A 5,791-nucleotide genomic window follows, 5' to 3' on the forward strand; every position below is an offset into this window, starting at 1 on the left:
ACCAAAAATAAAAATAAAAGAGACAAAAAAATGTTGTATGCTTCAAATAAAAACTAACTAGAAAAAATATGTTGTATGCTTGAACTAAAACTACAAATCAAAAACAAAATCAAAATAAGGTTATAATTTAGTTAATCTTTATGAAGTGTGACATATATTATGAGGTAAGGGTCTTGGTGCCTACCATTAATTGATGCTTATATACTTTTATGAGCCATTTAATTTATGTTGTTGGGGAAGTAAATTGGATGAATGATATTTCTAATTTTAACTTGAAAACTTGAATTTGTAACCTACCATTTATAATAATTGTAATGTAAATATTAAAATTTAGTTATAATCATTTGTGGCAACAACTTTATTTTTTAAAGACTATAAGTTATTCTTGACCTACACACAGTAGCACACCATCACAGTCATTTTAAACATTTATTCTTATTATTATGAATTCAATTTTGCAATTTGACATAAGCTATAGTTTACGTGTGATTTGATTTGTTTTTGAATTTATTTTAAATACTTTTGTCTAAGATTAAATTATATAGGTTTTTATAATAATAAAACTGTAACATTATATTTTAAAATTTATAACTTAAATATAATAGAACGAAAAGAAATTTCTATAATAAAAATTGTAAACATCCATAATATATATTACAATTTCAATTATTTTTTAATAATTATATTATATAGAAAATTAAAATTGTTTAGAATTCCAAAGTTGCAAAAGATTTTAAAACTATTCCAACTTTAACAAGTTTTCATATTAGCATTCCATTAAAATCATTCCAATTTTAGCAATTTTCACATAACCACATTAAAATGAGAATTACGTACATGATGTTGTATTTGGAAAAATATTGGCAAATTTTAAAGAGCCAACCATTGACTTCATGATCTTCCATCCTTTTGATAGAGCTTTCCAGGTTCCTAAAAATTGATGCTAGCTGTTCCATATGGCTATTAGTTAATTCATTTTCCTATCATAATAATAATAAATAAACTAATAAAAGGTAGGCAATCAATCAACCACTCAAAATATGTTGTATGCTTAAACAAAATTTGTAACCTACAAAAAGATTTTAAAACTATTCCAACTTTAACAAGTTTCCATATTAGCATTCCATTAAAACCATCCCAGTTTTAGTAATTTTCACATAACCACTCTCAGTGGACATTAACAATCATGATCATCATTAAAATGAGAAAATCAAAATATGTTGTAAGCTTAAACAAAATTTGTAACCTACCAACATATTTTAAAACTATTCCAACTTTAACAAATTTTCATATTAGCATTCCATTAAAACCATTCCAATTTTAACAATTTTCACATAACCACATTAAACTGAGAAAATCAAAATGTCATTTATTAATGTACATACATGATGTTGTATTGGAAAAATATTGGCACGGCAAATCATTGACTTCATGATCTTCCATCCTTGTTCCAAGAAAGATTGATGCCAGGCTGTTCCATCTGGATGTTAGTTAATTCATTTTCCCATCATAATAATAAAAAATAAACTAATAAAAGGTAGGCAATAAAAAATTGACAATCCACTTGTACAGCGTTATAATTTAAATTTGGTTGCTTGAACGCAACCTCAAAGAAGTTAGGTAAAGTATCACACTCGAGTGTTACATAAGTATAAGTATTAATATTATGACTGTAATTTTTTTTGAAAAGCACCTTGATCAAGAATGTAATGTACAATGTTGTATACTTGAATAACCAAAAATAAAAAACAAGCCGCACAAAATATGTTGTTAAATAAATAACTAAAAATAAAAAATCAGCGATACAAAAAATCAGCCACACAAAATATGTTGTTAAAGCAAGGGCGTGGACAAAATTGGACAAAATTGTAATATAGGATGTAATTTAATTGTGCACTTCAATAACCAAAAATAAGAATCAAACTTGAACTGCTGGTAAGTCTCACCTAATTGTGTAGAAATCGTTTTCAAAACCATTGACAATGGTGTGACGAAATCTGCCTCTGATGATACAGCAATACACAATGTAATTTAGGTGATATATATATATATGGTTTAACAAATCGAATTGCACCATGTAATGTAATTTATGCTTTAACAAATAAAATCGTTGACTGACTGTAAAAAAGAAAGAAAGAGTTGAAAACATCCATCCAATAGAAACAAACAATGCAAAAATATCCAGGTCACTCATCTTTATTGTCAAAAATTTAATGTGCAGGTCACCATTATTCAAACTCAAAAAATCCATCCATCGTTCGTTCTATCGATCACAATAACCAAACAGAGACACAGAGTCTCATATGACGACGATGGGTCAGAAAAAGTACCACTTATAATCGAAATACATATAACCGGAGAGCTAAAGATTGAACGGCATTGCATGATAGTGCGTGCTCATGCAATCGAAATACATAATATAGTGCCTAGTAATACTGACAAACAGAAACAGAACAGGAGGTACTGCAATTAGCAGGTAGACGGGGGAGGATTTAATTAGCCAGTGAAAGCTGGCACCCGTATGATGGGAACAGAACGAAAAGGATGAGCCATTTCTCAACTGGATGTTCAGCATGAGGAAGCCATTGAAAATGATGGAGGAGCTTAGCCACCCAGAGGTTAACAGTGGCAAGGCCCAGAGCCTTCCCCGGGCACACACGACGACCAGCACCAAAAGGCGCAAGCCTCAGATCATTACCCCTTACATCCACGTCTTCCCCACCTTCCGACACTACAAACCTCTCCGGACGGAACTCTTGAGGTGATTCCCAAATGCTGGGGTCGTGAGTAATCGACCACATATTCACCATGGCAGTCGTGCCCGCCGGGACACACATTCCATCGCCCATGTTCACATCTTCAGTGGAGAGACGTGCCCATGATACGAGCGGTCCAGGCGGATGCATTCGTAGCACAATGCATCCGCCTCCTTTACCACAGCCTGCACGTAGGGCAGGTTAGGGATATCTGAATCCTTCACGCTGCGCTCTCGCCCCACTACTGCGTCCAACTCTGCCTGAGCTTTCTTCTGGGCATCCGGATTCAGCACCAGTTCTGCCATGGTCCACTCTGTCAGCAGAGCCGTCGTGTCTGTGCCGCGAAAAATCATCTCCTGCATGCATGCATACATAAAGAAATTAGAAGCAAAGGTAAGCAAAATCACCTCATTCATAAATTCCTTCCGGTGTGAAAAAACTAAACTAAAATACAGAGATAGAACAGATCAGATCAGATGAGATCAGATGAGAGTGTGAAAAAACTAAAATACAGAGATGGATAAATTAAAATACAGAGAGATAGATCAGATCAGAGTGTGAAAATTTAACTAAAATACAGAGATACGTCGGTGCTCTTCGATGATATTTCTAACGAAAGCTCTCACACGCGGCACCAGGCGGGCGCAACGAGCATGGATTCGAAGAGTCCAGCGGTCGCAGCCATGGTAATGATCCGCCCAGTTGAACGCTCCCAACAGCTGGAAACCCTCATCCACCATCTCCCGCAGCTCCTCACTTTTTCACAGGTAAGAAGTACATCACATATCGAACCTCCTTCCAAAGACGCTGCCCATGATATTGTTCAGCGCAGCCCCTTGCAAGTGTGCTCGAACCCTTACAACACCGTTACGCTCACATTCCTTTTGGACATCGACAAGCATTCCCAGAGCATCAGCCTGGCGACTAGGCTCGTGGGCACGCTTCTGCGCGGAGAAAAGAGATGCGTAGAAGAAATTCTCCTCAGCAGCCTCCAGTAATCCCCATTGGGTGCGAAGCCAATGGCCCGCCGAACAATAACTGCTGCGCAGATTGCTTCAGGGGTCTGTTGGCGAAATGAGGGGTTGAGCAGCTCTCGGCCACTTCAGGATCCGATGTAATAACGGCGTGCGTCGTAAGCTAAAGGCCATAAGCTTCGTGGCACCGTGAAGACGAGCCAGATATTCGAGCTTGCGGTGAGCGAGACCGATGCTCATGTCCATTAGACTTCCGATAATGGGCCATCCTTTGGGACCGGGAATAGGAACGTGGCCAGACCTCCTGTGTCTGCCCGCCCACGCACAGCCTCCTGGCATCAACCAGGATGCCAAAACAGCAGCAATGAGCAGTGCAACATACAGAGGCCACTGACCCAACACAGCAAGAATATCCTGAGAGTCCAACAAACCACTATTTCTAAAGAGGAGGACGTAGAGCCACCATTCAGCACATTCAGAACTCCCACCGTTTTCCATCTCAAAGCGGATGGCAAAACATAAAAAAAACGAAAGTTGCAAACAAAATGGATGGCAAATAGAGAAACCAAAGAAGCAGCAACAAAACAAAGCAAAGAGATACACATGAAAATACGAAGGACTTGATGTGGATTTAGAGTGGGAACGATTCCATTCTATGGAAATAGAGTGAAAATAGCGGGTTGTAACTCCCACCGGATGCACATGCATTTTTATCAAAATAGCGGGTTGTAACTCCCATTGGATGCACATGCATTTTTATCTTAATAGTTTTGTATGGAGTTTTCAGGATTCTAATTTAATTTTGAAGTACTATTACGTGAATGGTGGAGATTTAATAGAGAGTTATGCTCCGCTTTTTTTTCTCTTAATTAGTAAATTTAATAAAAACAATTTTATTATGTGCTCGCTTCTTCCCATAAATTGCCTATTATCACTTTTCTCACTCTTGATTTTGATTTTGCTGCATCAAGAACTTAGTTGGTCTAACCGCTCCACCTTTTGTTGCATTGAAAAAAAAAAGTGAATTCAAATTTGTCCCATTGAAATTGAAGTCAAAGTTGTTACATCTAAATTCAATTTGAATTGGCTGCACCAAATACTTTGTACTTTGTAAACATTGAATTCAAACCTTTTATGTTGCCACACTAAATGCCCCCATATTAAAGCTAAAATTCTAGTACCAATTTGGTCTCATATTTGAAATTTTGTGTACTTTTCACATAATATTTAAATATGTTTTTGATTACATATTTTGATATCAAATATAATTCTTTAATAAATTATAATTCATATTCTATAAAGACATAAACTATGCTTTACCATAGCAAATGATATATTCAAAAGCCTTACCTCAAATACATAGATATAAATTAATTATTCAAATTATATATAATGATTAAACTCTAAAAAAATAAAAAGTATATTAATATAGTTTTATACTCATATAATCCCACTTTTTATATAGTTTTAAAATTAAAAAACATATATATATTCCTATATTACTGTATTACTAATATTTAAATATAAAATAAAGTAGGTCATGGAACAAGAAGGGGGATAGATGTTGTATGGTTCCTAGTAAGTTAAAGTTACAGAGTATTCATGGAGCTTAGGATGCATGACAAACAACCATGTGTGCAATGAAGTTTATGCCCTCACTAGGGGATTCAGATAGCCAAAGAAAATTAGGTAGCTTTCTCCCTCTCCTTATTTAGCATATGTTGAAGGCTCATATCCACAGGGAGAGAACATTGAACTATTGTGAAAAGAATTAGAAAAGCAGTGAAAGGGTTCTCTTCAATAGCATATTTCCATGTTCTCTGTGATCTCATTAAAAATGTGGGGTTATGAGCTAATGAAGGGTGTAAATTAAGATTAGGAGCTTTAAAAATCAATGGCCTAATGAGGCCCTCTCCTATTCCTTAGAGCTAAATGGATTGGCATTGAACAATTATGAAGGATTACATTATCAATTATTTATAGTAGGACATGTACATTATCTCTTTTGGTTTTTTGATTAGTCACTTTTGGTAAGTGATATACCTACAAAACCTCATTTTT

General features: G+C 35.5%; 2 pseudogenes; both read right to left on the reverse strand.

Moving 5' to 3' along the window:
• Positions 1 to 2,851: 2,851 nt before the first annotated feature.
• Positions 2,852 to 3,496, reverse strand: LOC149140750 (cytochrome P450 78A4 pseudogene; annotated as a pseudogene).
• A 39-nt stretch (positions 3,497 to 3,535) lies between these two features.
• LOC149140751 (cytochrome P450 78A4 pseudogene) lies at positions 3,536 to 4,228 on the reverse strand (annotated as a pseudogene).
• Positions 4,229 to 5,791: the final 1,563 nt, after the last annotated feature.

This window comes from Pinus tabuliformis, chromosome X (assembly GCF_031772625.1).
Source record: "Pinus tabuliformis cultivar Carrire ecotype Pingquan chromosome X, CPIR1, whole genome shotgun sequence".
Taxonomy (NCBI): Eukaryota; Viridiplantae; Streptophyta; class Pinopsida; order Pinales; family Pinaceae; genus Pinus; species Pinus tabuliformis.